A 19,130-nucleotide genomic window follows, 5' to 3' on the forward strand; every position below is an offset into this window, starting at 1 on the left:
AATGCATCTACCTCTACTCTCAGAGTGAGAAAATCTAAAAAAGTCCTTTAGTGGTTACTGAAGTTAGGAGAAGTGAAAGGCTCAGCAAGAAGGCAGAGGGATATAAGCATTCTTCATGTGTGGACAAGCATTGCCTGGCATGTTCCTCAAAGGCACCTATCATCTCCAAGAAAATTGTCAGAAATTTAAGTGACAGATTTGGTCTCTCTATGGATCATGAAGACCCTAAAGATCAAGGTCAAAAGAAGAAGAGCAAGAAGGTTCCCGATGATGATGCACCTAAGCAAGAGAAGAATGACAAGAAAGGAAAGAAGACACATAACTGAGGGTGTCTGCAGAACATACTGTTCTGTCACATAGCTGTGTGAATTGTGGTGCTCATTTCATCTTTTGGACATTTGTGTACTTATGTTTAAAACCATATGTGTGGAACTGCATGATTTTGTCCCTAGTTATTGGGAAAGACATATCTTTACTTATGGTGATCTTGTGTTTGGCTACATTGTTGGTCCTTTGCAATCTAACCCTTGGATTGCATTCAGTTGGCCTTTTTGGCGTCATTCTGTAGTTTCTTAATGGATAAATCAGACTCGAAAATTCTCTCCTGGAATATTAGGGGCATTAACTCTGATAAAAAATGGCCTCTCATTGCTAATAAGATTGAGGAAAGCGGATGCAATATTGTCTGCTTTCAGGAAACCAAAACGGAAAACTTTGACGCTAATTTTATCCATAACTTCTGCCTGAGACGTTTGAACAAGTTTATGTTTCTTCCATCTATTGGAAGATCAGGTGGTCTCTTGGTGATTTGGAATGGTGCAATGTTTGATGGGAATTGCTGTTCATGAATGAATTTTCCATTTCGATTAACTTCACTTGTCGGTCATCTGGTAAAGAATGGGTGCTTACAAATATTTATGGCCCCCATGATGATAATAAGAAGATTGAATTTCTAGCTTGGCTGAATGATATGGATATGCCAGAGGGCTGAGACTGGTTGGCTGTGGGGGATTTCAATTTTATTCGTTCACCGGACGACAGGAATTCACCTGGGGGTAATTACAACGAGATGATGCTTTTCAATGAGGTTATCAGCAATCTTGGTTGGATTGAGATCCCACTTAAAGGAAGAAAATATACCTAGAGTAATATGCAGCAATCACCTCTGCTGGAAAAACTTGATTGGTGTTTCACCTCTCTTAGCTGGACCCTGAGCTTTCCCAATTCGGAAGCATACCCACTTGCCAAATCCACATTAGACCATGTTCCTTATGTGATCAAAATTGGGCACCAAGATCCCTAAATCACACGTTTTCAGGTTTGAAAATAATTGGATGGCCAAGCCTCGCTTTGATCAAATTATTGCTGATGCCTGGCATAAACACCAACACATTACTGATTGTGCTAAGAGAATTACTGCCAGATTAAGAACTCTGCGTTATTCGATGAGAAAATGGACCAAACTTCAGTCTGATATTGAATGTCTCATTGTCGCACCAGTGGCCCACGGGGCCCCACTGGTACGGGACGCGTGGTTTGCATCTAACGAGACCCCGCTAGGCCGGCTCCCCGGGAGGGGCGAACCCGGTAAGCAACCTGCTCGCTCCCCCGCAACTTGCCGGGCAACGGTACGGGGGCACCTCCCGGGTACTGGAGCTTTGGGGTTGCAGGTGGGGCGGACGGAACAGTGGAGACAAGACGAGACATCGGACGCAGTGCATTTAATGCACCAACAGGAGTCACATCGGTAGGTCTAGTCTTGTCGAACAAGTCTAGAGCAGCTACCCTAAGACAGATTTTATTTACAATGCACAGTGGCCTGGGTGCTGCATGAAGGCCAGCGTGGATCTACAGTAGAGTAAGTTTTGTGGCAATGACACGCGTGTAGTTAACGTGTCGCGCTGCATGCATAGGCACCTGTGGTACCACCTTGTCTATGAAACGAAGACCCATGCCATCGGTCAAAGGGTTCGAACCCTAGTCAGTAACAAGTAGTATTGCATCCATTCATAGCAGAATCCCTTAGAAGAACAAGTAGCCCACCCGGGAACCTCCCGGGGCAATCTGTATGAACACACAATTTCGTGAATACAACTCAAAGCAGGACGTAGGGTGTTACACCTCCGGGTGGCCCCAACCTGGGTAAATCCGACTGTCTACACTTCGTGTCTTACGTCCCGCTAGCGATCGCCGGAGCGCTCGCCTCGCCCCTCAACGAACAACAAGGGGGTGCCCAGCATCCCCGGTGCCGGAGACCCGTGCTCCGACATCTGGCGCGCCAGGTAGGGGGGCGTGCAGAGAACTTCGGGTGACCACCGGCGTGATCGGCTTCTTCACCAACGACATCGTCTACGTCAGCTCGCCATGCCGCCCAAAAAGGTAGACGAGCCCCGGGTCAATTTGCGCGACACGCTGGCCATGCGCACTTGATCCCATGATGCCGTGCGCGCGTCACAAGGTCAAGGGGACTAGGGGTCCCCTCAACGTCAACAACCGCAACCGCCACCGCCACCTCCTCGGGCGTCGATGGAGAACCGTCCGAGGGGGCCTACGGTGCCCAGCGCCGGAGCCAGCCGCACGGACGACCTTAACGTTGCACGTGCCAGCCAGCGAGCTCACTTGCGGGCTAACGACGCGCAGCAACAGCTGCGTCATGACCACAACCGTTTGACACCAGCAGGGTCTCGGCCCTCTCACCCGAGGGCACCGGGCGACCGGGCGGACGGCAGCAGGTCTGGGAACCGGCAGCCTCCCGCCCAGACCCCGGCGGAAGTTATCATTGCCGCGTGTGTCCTTGTGCGCTACGAGCTGCCGCAAGGCACGCCGGCGCACGACGTGTGGAGTGCGGAGTTGGATGCGCTCCTCGCGCTCGCTGCCCAACAGCTGAAAGGTGAGGGCGGCCCGGCCGGTTCGGGCCGGGGACAGAACCCGGGACGCAGAGACGCACCCCGTGCCTCGGGACATGGAGAGCATCCTCCACCCCCGGGAGGACAAGACGACAAGGATCTTGAGGAGTACTCGGACACGTCACCGACCGTCACGCCAGGTGAAGCGCGAGGCGTCCTAAACGCCCATCAGCAAGAAGATCTCCGCCAGCGCTTGCAGCGGCGGTGCCAGCACGAGATGGAGCGCCAGCGCCCAGAGGAGCAGGAAGACGCTCCCATGGGCGCCGATGATGGCTGCGCCGCGTTCTCCCGCGAGCTGCGCTGGGTGACATGGCCCCCCAATTTCCGAGCGCCAGCGCTCGGGATGTACGACAGGACCATAAAACACCAAGAACTTCCTCCTGACCTACACGTTGGGCATGCATTCTATCGGTGCCGACGACAAGGTCAGGGCCAACTTGTTCCTGACGGTCCTGAAAGGATCAGTTAGGACCTGGTTGCTCAACCTGCCCGCTGAGTCCATTGCCTGCTGGGCTGACCTGCGCGAGCAGTTTCTGAACGCGTTCCAGTGTGGCTACAAGCGCCCGAGAACCATGGCGGAGCTTCACATTGTAGTGCATAAGCTGGGGGAGACGTTGCGGATCTTCACCAATAGGTTCTCCAACATCTCCTACTCCATCCCAGAGGCGGAAGCGGCCGCCATCATCAACACATACGCCATCAACGTCCCCGACCCGAAGATGCGTGAGAAGCTGAACACGCACCGTCTCCGGACTACCAGGGATCTCTACGCTCTCGCGCACAAGTGCGCGATGGCCGAGGAAGGGCGCCTAGCGCCTGAGCTTGCCGCCAAAGTGGCGGCGAACCCACTCGAGGGCTCTCGGAAACGCGGCAGGAAGCAAGTGCTTGCCGCGGAACCGGGGGCTCCCCTGAGGCCCACCAAGAAGGCAGCGTCGGCAGAGAGCATCGGGTAGCAAACCGGCGGCGGCCGCACACTGCCCCATCAACACCAACGCCACCCTCGACGCAAAGGGCTGCCGCACTCTCCAGACCATCAAGGAGAAGCGCGAGCAGCGCCCCAAGGAGCGCCGTGCTGCCGGGGCCTGCTTCAACTGCGGGGATATCGGGCACCTCTCCTACTCCATCCCAGTGGCGGCGACAAGGGAGAACCCGTGGGGGGTCGTGGTCAAGCCCGCGGTGGCAAGGACCGCACTCCCCGGGGACACGACAAGCCTCGTGCCGAGCAGCACGAGGACGATTGCAGCGACGACACTGACGAGCCCGGCTTCCAGGAGCCCCGCGATGTCGCTTGCATCCACGGGGGAGCATGCGCTCTCATGTCTCACGGCGCTATGAAGCAGCTCACTCGTGAGGTCTGCGCCCTCCTCCCCAGCGTGGCGGCGCAACAGCAATTGAGGTGGTCGCACGTGCCGATCATCTTCAACTCGGACGATCATCCGATTCTTCCCTTGGGATCAGGGGTACTGCCCTCATGGTGTCACCGATCATAAACAACGTGACGGTGACTAAGGTTCTGGTGGACAACGGGCCGAGCCTTAACCTCCTGTCCGCCAAATTGGTGGAAAAGCTTCAGCTGCCTCTGGAGCAGATGAAGCCCACCGACCCGTTCAGGGGGATCAACCTCGGAGTGGTGCAGCCCATGGGGCGAATCACGCTCCGGTGAATTTCGGGTCCCGAGAAGCGTTCCAGACTGAGCATGTTGTCTTCGACGTGGCTCACACCCCGTTGCCGTACAACGGGATTATTGGTCGGCCGGCGCTGATCATGGTCATGGCGGCAACTCATTGCGCCTATGGCGTGATGAAGACACCGTCAACATACGGTGTACTCTCCATCAAGTATGACTTGAAGGATGCATCTTGGTGCGTCGGCGAGGTCTTAAAGACCTCCGTAGTGGCGGATTCCGGTGACTACGACGTTGCCGGGAAATAGGATCCACTTGCGGGCGAGCAGCCCGCACAGAAGAAGGCGCGAGCCGCTCCCGGGCAGGATGCCGGGGGCCGCACCAGCTCCAGCCAGCCCTCATCACATTTCTCTAGGGGAAATTCTGACGTGTTCGCTTGGGAGCTGTCAGACCTTCCCGGAGTCCTTAGGGAGGTGATCGAGCATGGGTTGGCGGTGCGGCCAGACGCGCGGCCCCTCAGGCAGAAGGTTCGCCAACAAGCACAAGAACGCAAGGACTTCATCCAGCAAGAAGTGGAGAAGCTCAAGAATGACGGGGCGATCAGGAAAGTGTTGTACCCTACTTGGTTAGCGAATCCTGTTGTAGTCCCTAAGGCTAGGAATAAATTACGCATGTGTGCAGATTTTACTGATCTTAATCTTGCATGTCCTAAGGACCCCTTTCCTGTACCCCGAATCGATCAAATAGTAGATTCCACAGCAGGTTGTTAGTCTTTATGCTTTCTGGATGCCTTCTCCGGCCACCATCAGATTAAGATGGCAGTCGAAGAGAGGAGAAAACAGCGTTTATCATCCCGGGTGGCTGCTACTGTTATACATGCATGCCATTCGGGCTGAAGAACGCGGGCTCGACATCTCAGCGCGCTTTGCGCGAGTGTCTGGGACCCCAGCTAGGCCATAATATCGAGGCCTACATGGACGATATCGTCGTCAAGTCGCGACGCAGCGACTCGCTTGTCGGCGACCTGCAGGAGACATTCGATAATCTCCGCAGGATCAAGCTCAAGCTTAACCCCGAGAAGTGCACATTCGGCGTGGACTCGGGGCACTTGCTGAGCTTCTTGGTATCTCACCGGGGAATCGAGGCCAACCCACAGAAGATGGAGGCACCCCACAAGGTCAGAAACGTCCAGCGCCTCAACGGTTGCGTTGCGGCGCTCGGGCGTTTCATCTCAAGGTTGGGCGAGCGAGCCTTGCCTTTCTTCAAGGTAATGAAGAAGAAGGGCCCAATCAATTGGACCCCCGAGGCGGAAGCGGCGTTCCAGGACTTGAAGCAGTACCTGAAGTCGCCGCCGATCCTCGTCGCCCCCAAGCCGGGCGAGCCGTTGCTGCTTTACCTAGCAGCAACTGACCAGGTAGTGAGCTCCGTGCTCATAGCCGAGAGGGAAGAACAAGTCCCCGGGGCTGAGACAGGGGGGCAGGGGGCTCCCAGTGATCCGGGAGAACCCCCGGCTATCGCGTCTACCCCGGGAGCCGAGGGGCAGTACACTCAGGCTGCCCCCCGCAAGCGGCTAGTACAGCACCCCGTGTACTTCGTTAGCACGGTGTTGCGCGATGCTCGGGTACGGTACCCGCAGGTTCAGAAGCTTTTGCTTGGAATCCTGCTCACTTCGCGGAAGCTATGCCATTACTTTCAAGCGCACCGCATCACGGTGGTGTCGGGGTTCTGCCTGGAGCGAGCCCTCATCAACCATGAAGCCATCGGGAGGGTGGCCGAATGGAGAATGGAGCTGGCGGAGTTCGGGCTACGTTTCGCGAATCCCAAAAGCATCAACAGCGCCGCTCTCACTGAATTTGTCGCGGAGTCGACGTCCACGGGAATAGAGGAAGAAGAGCCGGAGGCAAGCCTTCTCGGCAAATTGGATGAAGGGTACTGGATCATGTATTTCGACGGCGCCTTCAATCTGCAGGGCGCCGGTGCAGGAGTGGTGATCGAGTCGCCCACTGGAGATCAACTCAAATTCGTGATACAGCTCGACTTCGCTAGCTGAACAAGGACTACGACTGCCCCCAGATGGCAGCGTACGTGGAGGAAGTGCGAAAGCTGGAGTCCAAGTTCAAGGAACTTCGGTTTGAACACGTGAAGCGCAAGGACAACTTTGTTGCGGATGAACTGTCCAAGTGATGAGGGCATCCCTAGTCCTTTGTCATCTTTGCCTAATGATGATCTTGTTGTCCAAGATAAACCCAATGATTTTCGCATTGGACCAATTAAACGAGCACGTGTCAAGTTATTAGAACAACAGGTGAACTCACTCCTAGCTGTACCTAATGTTTATATTGATGAGAATTTTATATTGCCTAAGTCTTTGTATCTTTGTGTAATCAGGTTTAAGGCTGAGGCAACCGTGGAGCATGGAAGAGAGGAGGCCGCGTGCGAGGATCATCATGTGCTGTTATCCAACATCAAGATATGTGCGAGGGAGGAGAGGGAGGAAGACGCACCACAAATGAAGATGGAGGATATAAAACGCTAGAAGAGCAACTTGTGTGCAAGGGGCAGCCAACGACAAGAATGATTTGTCCACCACAAGTTGAGTACGAGTATGAGGCGCACCAGGACAGCCTACGACGAGCCCGACACGTCTAAGGGGTGCCTGGACCTGCGAGTCCTAGTTTATGCCAAGTCCTATTCGGATTGATTGTATGTGTTTGAGTCGAACTTAGTTTGAGTCTGAGTCCGTTTGTGTGTTTGGCTGCCCCTCGCCTATATATACAAAGGTTACGCCTAGGGTTAGAGTTAGACCACGTTTTAGCTTATTCGGAACCTTCTGTTGAATTGCTCCAAGCATTCATCTGAAAGTATATAATTCCTCTTTGTTTCGATCAGGAATTTTACCTACACCATATTCGTTTCGATAGGGTGTTTTATCTACTGAAAGTTCGAGCGTAATCTGTTGTTCCGCTGGGAATTAGAAGATTGTGAAACCGCTTGTGGTCGGAGGACTACTGCGCAAGTGTGTGGCGTTGCGAATTTCCATTGGGTTGCAAGTTCGTCGTGCGGCTACGGGTGAACAGCCGGAAAATTTGTAGAATCATACAAGTTATCCACGTTGCTCTCTGAGAAGATCGGGCCACCCCATATCATCTTGGTATCAGATTTCTAGTGTTTACTCGGTGAGCATGATTTTACCCGTAGTTAGATTTGTTTTTCGTCCTATCCAGAAAAAGCCATACAAAAAAATTTGTTAGGTTAGATTTTGCCATAGCCTTAGTTGCTCCGTTTCTACTTGTGTTTAGTTGCTGGTCATTGTTTCCTTTGCGTATCCTTTTTTCCGTTTCGTAGATCTTATAGGTTTGTTTCCGTGTTCTACTCAAAGTCGGCGAGATCAGTTTTTACCTTGTTCTAGTCGGAGTCGCCGAGATCAGTTTGTGTCCGAATTCTATCCCAAGTCGGCTTGCTGTTTCGACATCAAGTTTAGATCGGTTTCCTGTTTCCAATCCGAGTTCAGCTTGGGGTCGGTGTCCTTTTCCGATCCGAATTGCCGAGTACTAGTAGGTTTTGGTTTCAGTTTCATAACCTTCCAATCTTTGTGTAAACTTCCTTATTTGAGACTAGCATATCTTTTTGCTCACGGGCTGCTCTTGTGAAGAAAAGATCCAATTGGCCTGTAAGTTGTTTCTTGGCAAAGCTTTGGCCGCAAGGAAGAGTAGGGGAGAGCAAAAAAAAAAGAGTCTGGAACTCTCTGCGAATTTTTTTTGAGCTTATACTGTTTTTACACTTACGGGATCGTTTTTAGCTATCCACCGTTGTAGCGGAAAATTTGTGATCCAAAATTTGCTATTTCCAATTGTCGTTTGAGCAATATTGTGCCCGTTTCCTTTGAGCTTTTGCTAGTGTCTCTCCTTGTGCATTGCAACACGAGCTTACCTCCGATGTATCTTATATTTTCAGCTCTTCCATATAGTTGCATTTGCCCCAATTATCTCCACCGTGTGTGTTTCCCGTGTGAGTCGAGTCATACGATCAGCACTAGGCCTTGTAAATTTGGTGTTGTTAGGTATCCCAACCAAGCTCCACCTTGTACAACTTAGTTGTCGTGTGATAGTCTTGACCCATAAAATTCGCTTGATCACACACACGTGCGTGTCAGCCACCGCAGCGGTAAGTAGCTCTTTCAATTCCCTTCAGAACGGTAAGATACCTTATTATTTTCAGTTTTGAGTGAGTTGAGAGTTTCCACCTATATATATATACACTTGGTTGTTGCTGTTTTTGTGTCTACCATGTCTACAGACGCTGATCGGTACGATGTGGAGAAGAAACAAGATCCTACAGCCCCGGTGCAGTTCCATCAATATGAGGCACTTCGTATGCGCTTTCAGCGTCAACTCGGCCTCCAAATTGATCGCCTCGCAGAGCAAGTGTAGAACATGGAGCTGAAAGTGGACAATACCGAGAAGACCGTGAATGACACGCATCAATCTATCACCACATTGCAGCAGTCGGTTGACGCTCTACAGCGGTCCATTGGTGCTATTCAAACCACTTTGGAAGGGTCGCAAGGTGATGACGAGAGTGTCCATGGTCGGGAGGCACATCGTGAGGAGGATGGCGGTCGCCGTGAACGTTTTTAGCAAGACAATCGTGATTGCCGAGTGCACCATGACATTCCCAATGGTCGAGGGATGGGTAGTCGTGGTGGTGGTCCGCATGGTCGTGGCTTTGCTCATCGTGATGTTGACTGTGATTTCAGGCAGCCACACCATCGTGATGATGATGGCTTGGGCAGGCCCAAGTTTACAATTCCAAAGTTTGAAGGCTCCACTGATGTTGAAGAGTATCTCAATTGGGAGCTGAAGGTTGAAAAGTTGGCGTCCTCTGAATTTGATGGTTATGCTTTGCTATGGTGGGAGAACCTTGTGCAAACACGAGAAGAGGAAGGATTGACCGCTATTGTTATTTGGTTGTCCATGAAGCGCGAGATGCGTGAGCATTTTATTCCACGCAACTACATCCGTTCTCTTTATGATAAGTTGTAGAATTTGAAGCAAGGTACCAAGTCTGTGGATGACTATCATCAAGAGATGGAGCTTATTATGCAGCGTGCCCGCGTGCGTGAAGATGCCGAACAAACCATGCAGCGTTTCCTTTCTGGTCTGAACTTCAATGTCAAGCGCATTGTCCGGCATTACCAATACCATGATATCATGGAGTTGCTGCATCAAGCACGTGAAACGGAGGCTCGAAAAATTCAATTGGATTTTCAAGGGAATTTTGGAATAAGAGAGAAATAAACAATTGAATTTGAAAAAAAAAAATCTTCCTATTTTGGATTATTTCTTTAGGATTTAACCCTCTTTTTTGAGTGAAAGGTGGAATTTCCCCCTATTCTTTCTTATTTTAACTGATTGTATTCCATATGGAATAAGAGGAGAAGAAAAGCATTCCACTATCCCCTGAAGGGCCCTTAAAAAAAGAAACCTCTTCCTAGAATTTACTTTATTTTTATTCCTTTTTCCAAAACGAGTCGCTTCGATTATCCTTTGAAGTTCTATCTTCTGTCTTTCCCTATTTCATCTCGTAAAGTTCAACGCTCGCAATTTAAGTTGGCGGAGGATGCGAAGTTTGCTGCACGTACTACCGCTGCCAAGGGTCGTTTTACACCACGGACAGCGAGCAGCGCGTCTACGCCTAGTACGGCATCCGGTTCACGTGGCACCTTCAATACCAAGCCTGACGTTGCTGTTTCTCATGCCAAGAAGCCGGTGCAGCCCACTGCTAGATCTACGTCCTCCTCTAATTCTACCGCTCGTAACAGGGATATCATTTGCCACACCTGCGGCGGACGAGGCCATATCCAGCCAGATTGCCCCAATAAGAGGATTATGCTTGTGAATGAAGAAACCGATGAATATGACTCTGGTGATGAGGTTGATCCCGAATCTGTTTTTGAGGAAGATGAGGAGGATCCCCATGCTGCTGTTTATGCTGATGCTACACATCTTCCAACCAAAGTTTGTATGCTGAAAGTTTTGAGTGTGGTACCTAGTTCGGCCGAGGAGCAGCGTTGCAATTTGTTTCAAACCAAGGCCGTTGTGGGACATGACAAGGCGTGCAAGGTGATCATCGATGGAGGAAGTTGTCACAATCTAGCTAGTAAAGAGCTTTGCACGAAACAGAAGCTGAAGTATTTCCCGCACCCTAATCCATACTATATTCAGTGGCTTAGTGATCAGGGCGAGATGAAGATTAGCCACATGGTGAGTGTTGAGTTTCAGATTGGGCCATATAAGGACACCGTTGAGTGTGATGTGGTTTGAATGACCGTGTGTCATTTGCTGTTGGGACGCCCATGGCAATCCGATAGAGATGTTCGTCACAATGGGAGAGCTAACACTTATAGTCTCCATTGGCATGGCAAGGAGGTGATATTGCGTCCGATGACACCACAACAGATTGTTAATGAATCACGACAGAAAGTTTAAGTAAATCGTGAGAATGAACGTGAGAGATTAGATAGGCGAGTGACTCCACTTTCGGTGAGTGAGTGCCACAAGCCAAATTTGAGTGGTAAACAGAACGGTGAGGGAGAGAATTCCTTAGTAATGCTGGCCACCAAATCAGATTTGAGAGAGTTTAGTGAGGATCCTACTTTGGAGCCTTTTGTGCTTATGTGCAAAAGTGTCCTTCTTTCTACTAACGAGATAACCTCGCTGCCTATTAGTGTTTCTCATGTTTTGCAGGAATTCAGCGATGTGTTTCCGGATGAAGTCCCCGCTGGTTTGCCACCATTGAGAGGGATTTAGCATCAAATTGACTTGATTCCAGGAGCGTCGCTACCCAATCGTCCACCATACCGTATGAACCCCGACGAGACGAACAAAATTCAGAAACAAGTACAAGCGCTTCTCGACAAAGGTTATATTTGCGTAAGCTTAAGTCCTTGTGTTGTTCCTGTTATTTTAGTGCCTAAGAAAGATGGTACTTGGCGCATGTGTGTAGATTGTAGAGCGATTAATAACATCACTATTCGATATCGTCATCCTACTTCGCATTTAGAAGATATGTTAGACGAGTTGAGTGGTGCTGCTATATTCTCTAAAATTGATTTGCGTAGTGGATACCATCAAATGAGGATGAAAGAAGGGAATGAGTGGAAAACAGCCTTTAAAACTAAATTCGGTTTATATGAGTGGTTAGTCATGCCTTTTGGGTTAACTAATGCACCTACTACTTTCATGCGTTTGATGAATGTAACATCCCAAAATTTCAAAACCTTTCATTTGCATTGCATCCATCAGCATCATGCCACAATTGCATGTTTGAATTCAAATTTGAATCTCAAAAGACTTTTAAAAGATTTTATTTCAATTTAAACCCTAGGGTTTTCACCCATTTGAGCTTTGGATCTTCAAACCAATAAGGTTTATTTATAAAAGGGGTTTATTGCATAAATGAGCTATCCCATAATTTTTGGATAATTTTTGGAGTTGAAAAACTATTTTATTTAAATAGTTATATAGCCCTAAAGGCATTTATAGGGCAAATGTATTTTATATATTTTATTTTGAGGGGAAATTACTCCCAAAAGTTGTATCATGATAAAACATGATCTTACAAATTTTCTGGAATTTATTTGGACCAATTTCGAGTTCAAAATCAAAAGTTATCAAAGAAATGAGAAAAAGGGGAAAAAAGAGGGAAACCGGACCGGTCAGACCGCTTGGGCCGAACCGGCCCAGAACCGACCGCGCCTGAACCGCCCTAGCCGAACCAGCCCGCGCGCGCCCACAGCCACTGACAGGTGGGGCCCACCTGTCAGGGCTTTCTTCCTCGTTAGGAAAGCCGCCCGCGTCATGCCGCCGAGTCCGTGCCGGACCCCGCGCGCTGCCGTCTCCGGGATCCGCCCCTTCCGACCTTCCCGAAACTCGCCGACCGTGTCACTATAAAGCCCGGAGACCCCTCTCTTCTTTCCCCCACTTGCTTCACCGTCTCCACGCGCCCACGCTGCCGGATTTCACCGCCGAAGAGCTCCGCCGCCGCCGCCGTTCCCGCACCGCGCCGACCTCGCCGGTGAGCCATTCCACCCGCATCTTCAAATTTCTGGAGCGCCTCGACCGTGCGCTTCTTTTGACACGCGTGGTTTTGTTTATGGTGCCCCCTAGCCGCCGGAAACTACGCCGCCCGACCTCGCCGGAGCCGCGCCCACGCCGCCGGGAGTCCCCGTCGTCCTCGGCGTCACCCTCGACCTCTTTTCGTCGCGCGGACCGCGTCACGGTCTTCACCGCGCCGCGCCGCCCTCGTCCGCCGCTTCCCCGAGCTCTGGTGACCACCGGAACACCCCGCTGCCGCCCCGCCCGTACCGCGCCGCCGCCGGACGCCGTTCGCCGGATTCCTAGCCGGCCGGAGGTGAGCCCGAGAACCCTCGACCGTCCGATCTCATTCGACGGTCGAGATTAGATCCCGGGTTTTATTTTTAATCGAACTGGTATCGTCCAATCAGGAGCTGCCACGTGGCACTGCTTAAATAAAAACGAGAATAAAATTTTAATCCCGGTTTAGAATAAATGGCAGTTTTGCGGAAAAGCCTCTGCAACTTCTAATGATCATATCTTTTAATTTGTTTGGCCAAATTTGATGATCCACACCTTTCTGGATTGCTTAGGAAATGTAAAATCTTTTGGCACTTTCCAATTTCAAATTTGAATATTTAATTCACAGTCAATTTACAGAATAGTGTTTAATGCCTTTTAATTCATAACTAATTATTTAGAAATCCTTTTTAATTGAAACCGGTGCCCAAAATTTTGTTTTATTATCCTCTATCCACTGGGACAGAGAAATAAATATTTTGAATTAGTTTGGTTTGCAGATGCAAATAAAACCTTATTCTAGGGTTTAAACCCTAGCTTTTGCTTTTTGATTAAAACCCTATGCATTTGTTTTAATTACCAATGCTTAGGATCAGTTGATCACCCAAATAAAATGAACCAAATCATGTCACATGCTTGCATCGCATCATAGCATACTTCCTTTTGTCATGATGTGAATCGTGTGTTTATGTGTGTGTGTAATGTTTGTATTTGAATAGTTTTCTCGGAGAGCAAACCTTGTGATTGTGACGAGTGTTTTCCAACTGCAACCAAGGCAAGTTCACTTTGATCATTATCCTATTATTATTGATTTTAAAATACTTATGCATTAGAGTTGTTTGTAGAAAATGCATTGATAGGATTATTACTCGTACTTATGTTTGCGATGATTTGACCCACTAGCTATAGGGTTACCTTTGCCATGAATCCTCCACCAATAGCCATCGTGATTAGTATTGCTTAGCCATGCTATGTTAGTAAACGTGGGAGGGAATCTCAATCACTATGAAATGATGATGTGGAGTGATTTTGGAAACTTGGCAAAACAACCCTAATGAACCATCCTGGGTGGACTGCTTTGAGTATTCGAGATGTTATGCGACGTCAGGTCCATTTCGGAGATGGATCGTCCATGGACGTCTCTTCCGTGGATTCGGAGAGTGCTTGTGTCGCAAATGTGGAATGCCACCTGGGGTATCGGAGACTGGACTAGTTTCCTGTTTAGTAGCTTCCAGTACAACCACATGGTAATATGCGCTCTGGCTGGATGGAGTAAGAAATGTGAACCCAGATCCGAGGGATTGTACTGAGGTAGTTGTGTAGGTGGGAGCGCGGGTCCCTCAGGTGGTTTGGGTGAACATGTTCTGAAAATTCTTGAAGTTGATGCCGTTGCTACTCCACCCGGAGGACAGCAAGAGATTAACACGTTGATTTCTTGTGGGAAATATGTACAACCTTTTGACAGTGTCAAACTAAGTACTTAGCCGTGTCCCCGGTTACGGACAATTTTGAGCAACTAGATATTGGGGCTGTAAGAAAAGTCTCACTCATTCCAATTTCTTAAATAAAATGAATGGTTTGAACAGGGTAGGGGCACTTGATGTTTCTACTCAATGTGCTCTAGGTTAATAGGAGCATGGGTGTTTCTACCCCGTGTCTATTAGTTAACAATAATGTAGCATTCAATTGTGGTAGGTTAAACTATGTTTTGCTACCACGCCATAAAGCCTGAACCCCACCAAGCCAAATACTGCATATACTTGATAGGATATGTTATAACCGTTTTGTGAACTTGCCAATACATTCAATGTATTGACCACGTAGTGGCTGCAATCAATAATGCATGTGAATATGATGAAGAGTGAGGTTCGTCAATGTTTCGTTGGGTCATGTGCTTACATTCCAACATGCTCTCTCCTCTGAGAGTAGTTGAGGCCCATTTGCTCTACCTTTCCACTGCAGTTTTATGATACAATGTTATCATGGTTTTGAAACAATATTTGTTTATGCTGGCCTAAGAGGTCATGCAAGTTTGTAAGTACAATTAAGTTCTGGATGATACGATGTAATAAAGTACATTTGACCTTTGTATCTTGGTATTACATCTTGAAACTGTGTGTGCTAGTGAGTCGATCCAGGGACTAGCACAGTAAGCACAGAAATCGTACCCTGTAAGGGGGAGGATCACTTCAATGAATCATGTTTTAAGGCATTTCATAGGCAAATTTGTGGTTGTGTATTTTGATGATATATACTTATTTACAGCCGCGCCGAATCTGAACATGTTGATCATATTAGACAAGTCTTGCAAGTGTTGCATGATGCTAAAATATTTGGTAACATGGATAAGTGCACATTTTGCAAAGTTAGGGTCATTTTCTTGGGTTATATTGTTTCTGCCCATAGGGTTGAGGTTGATGAATCTAAAATTGAAGCAATTAAAAATTGGCCTACTCCTATCAATGTTAGTCAAGTTTGAAGTTTTCATGGTCTTGCTGATTTTTATAAACGCTTTGTGAAAGATTTCAGCACCATTGCTGCCCCCATTGAATGAACTAACTAAAAAGGGTGTTGATTTTGTTTGGGGACCAGCCCAAGATAATGCTTTTGATGAATTAAAGAATCGTTTAACTGCTGCACCTTTGCTTCTTTTACCTAATTTCGCTAAACAATTTCAGATTGAGTATGATACTAGTGGAATAAGTATTGGTGGTGTTTTGATGCAAGAGGGTCGTCCGCTTGCATATTTTAGTGGAAAAATTGAATGGTGCACAATTGAACTATCCTGTTTATGACAAAGAATTGTATGCTCTTGTTCGTGTTCTTGAAGTTTGGCAACATTATTTATGGCCTAAAGAGTTTATTATACATTCTGATCATGAGGCTTTAAAGTATTTGAAAGGCCAAGCTAAGTTGAACCGACGACATGCTAAGTGGGTGGAATTTATTGAATCTTTTCCTTACATTATTAAGCATAAAAAGGGTAAATAAAACGTGGTTGCTGATGCTCTTTCTAGGAAAGTTGTGCTTTTGAATCAATTAGATGTTAAAGTTCCTGGATTAGAGTTTACGTGATTTATATACTTCTGATCGTGACTTTGCTACACCTTAAACCTTTGTAAGGATGGGAAAGGATGGCATAAGTTTCACATACATGCTGGGTTTTTGTTTCGAGCTAACAAACTTTGTGTACCCGAGTCGTCCGTGCGTTTGTTATTGCTGCAGGAATCACATGCCGGCGGCTTGATGGGTCATTTTGGACGTGAAAAAACTTTGCTTATGCTTAATGAGAATTTTTATTGGCCAAAGATGAGGCGTGATGTGGACAGGTTTGTCAAAAGGTGTATTACTTGTCATAAGGCCAAGTCCAAGCTGAAGCCTCACGGTTTGTATACCCCCTCTGCCTGCCCCTAGTGTTCCATGGGAAGATATTAGCATGGATTTTGTGTTGGGGTTGCCTAGGACCAGGAGAGAACATGATTCTATATTTGTGGTAGTGGATCGTTTTTCTAAGATGGCACATTTTATGTCTAGCCACAAGAGCGACGATGCATCGCATATTGCTAATCTGTTTTTCAGGGACATCGTGAGATTACATGGAGTACCAAGGATGATTGTTTCTAATCGTGACGTGAAGTTCATGAGCTACTTTTGGAGGACGCTTTGGGGGAAGCTAGGAACGAAGTTGTTGTTCAGCACTACTTGTCATCCCCAAACCGATGGCCAAACGGAGGTGGTGAATCGCACACTTTCAACGTTGCTGCGATCAATGATCAAGAAGAACCTGCGTGCATGGGAGGAGTGTTTGCCGCATGTGGAATTTGCATATAACAGGGCGGTACATTCAACAACGCAACTTTGTCCATTTGAGGTTGTATATGGTTTCAAACCCATTACGCCACTTGATTTGCTGCCACTTCCAAGTCAAGAGCGTGTGAATATGGAGGCGTCCAAGCGTGCTGATTTTGTTCAGAAGATACATGAGAAGACTAAAGAAGCAATAGAGAAAAAGGGCAAGTACAATGCTGCACGTGTCAATACAAAGTGAAAAGAAGTGCTTTTTCAGACCAGCGATCTGGTATGGGTTCATTTTCACAAGGACAGATTTCCTGAACAACGTAAGTCCAAGTTGCTGCCAAGAGGAGATGGACCATACAAGGTGCTTGCCAAGATCAATGATAATGCTTACAAGATAGATCTTCCAACCGATAAGTTTGGCATGAGTAATTCGTTCAACATTGATGATTTGGCGCCATATGATGTAGAAGACCTTGGAGCGTCGAGGTCGACGCCTTTTGAAGAAGGGGAGGATGGTGAGGGCATCCCTAGTCCTTTGTCATCTTTGCCTAATGATGATCTTGCTGTTCAAGATAAACCAATGATTTACGCATTGGACCAATTACATGAGCACGTGCCAAGTTATTAGAACAATAGGTGAACTCACTCCTACCAACCGTTGAGGTGGTCGCACGTGCCGATCACTTTCAACTCGGACGATCATCTGATTCGTCCCTTGGGATCAGGGGTACTGCCCCTCGTGGTGTTATCATAAACAACGTGACAGTGACCAAGGTTCTGGTGGACAACGGGCCGAGCCTTAACCTCCTATCCGCCAAGTTGGTGGAAAAGCTTCAGCTGCCTCTGGAGCAGATGAAGCCCACCGACCCGTTCAGGGGGATCAACCTCGGAGTGGTGCAGCCCATGGGGTGAATCACGCTCCCGGTGACTTTCGGGTCCCAAGAAGCGGAGGTGGCACCCATGCACGCCACCAGCCCACTGGGGGGAGTTGCATGCCTCCCCGTTGGACACTTGTAGCTCATGCACCGTGGCACATGTGGCATCCCCTTATGTATAAAAGGAGGACCCATGCCGACGGTCAAGGGGTGCTAGGTTCTCTGTTGGTTAGTTGGTCAGTTGGACAGTCGTTCAGTTCCACAAGTCCCCTTCGCTGGCTCGTTAGATCGAGGATCAGTTGGTTCCAGTAGACAGCCAACACAGAGCAGTAAGGAGTACTTAGACATTGAGAGGAAGCCCGGGAACTTCCCCGGCAACTTGTAAAGATTTGATCCGTAATCAATATCAGCTCAGACAGGCAAGACGTATACACCTCCGGGTGGCCCGAACCTGGGTAAAAAATGTCGGGCGAGCACGCACGCCGTCGCCCGGCCCAACCAATGGGTTGAGTCGCGGCCCGAGGACACCCCGCGACAGCGGCACCAAGAGCACGCCACGTCACGGGCAACCCCTGGGGGTTCGCACCCTGCACACCCGGAGGCGTTCGGGGCCAGGGCAGGAAGCAGCCGTTTAGGAAACCGGCTGCCCCCCGTGCGAACCCCGGCTGAAGCCATCATCGCCGCGCGCGGCATGGTGCGATACGAGCCGCAGCAGGGCACGCTGGCGCACGAGACGTGGGGCGAGGAGTTGGAAGCGCTTCTCGCCCTGGCCGCCCAGCAGCCGCAAGGCGAGGGCGTCCCGATAGGCTCCGGCCACGGGCAGAACCTGGCGCACGGAGACGCGCCACCCGCCTCACGACAGGGGGAGAACCCTCCCCCTCCTCAGCGAGGCCAAGCAGACGGGGGCCCGGAGGGATCCTCGAACTCATCTCCCACCGTTCCGGGGGGCAATGCACGTGGCATCTTGAATGCCCGCCAGTAGGAGGACCTGCGCAAGCGCTTGGAGCGCCGGCGCAGGCGCGAGGTGGAGCGCCAGGGCCCTCATGAGCAGGAAGACGCTCCCATGGGCCCCGAGGACTGCTGCACCGCGTTCACGCGCGAGCTACGCCGGGTGACGTGGCCCCGTAAGTTCCGAGCGCCTGCGCTCGGTACGTACGACGGGACCGCTAACCCCAAAGATTTTCTCCTGACCTACACGTTGGGCATGCATGCCATCGACGCCGACGACAAGGTCAGGGGGAACTGGTTCTCGATGGTCCTGAAGGGATCAGCGCGAACCTCGTTGCTCAACCTGCCCGCCAGGTCCGTCGCCATTTGGCCAAACCTGCGTGAGCAGTTCGTGAGCGCGTTCCAGGGCGGCTATAAGCGCCCGGGAACCATGGCGGAGCTGCACACTATCGTCCAAAAACTGGGAGACACGCTGCGGGCCTTCGTTAACCGCTTCTCCAACCTCTCCTATTCCATCCCGGAGGCGGAGGCGGCCGCCATTATCAACACCTCCGCCATCAACGTCCGCGATCCTAAGATGCGCGAGAAGCTGAGCATGCATCGG

The sequence above is a fragment of the Brachypodium distachyon genome, chromosome 3, assembly GCF_000005505.3.
Source record: "Brachypodium distachyon strain Bd21 chromosome 3, Brachypodium_distachyon_v3.0, whole genome shotgun sequence".
Taxonomy (NCBI): Eukaryota; Viridiplantae; Streptophyta; class Magnoliopsida; order Poales; family Poaceae; genus Brachypodium; species Brachypodium distachyon.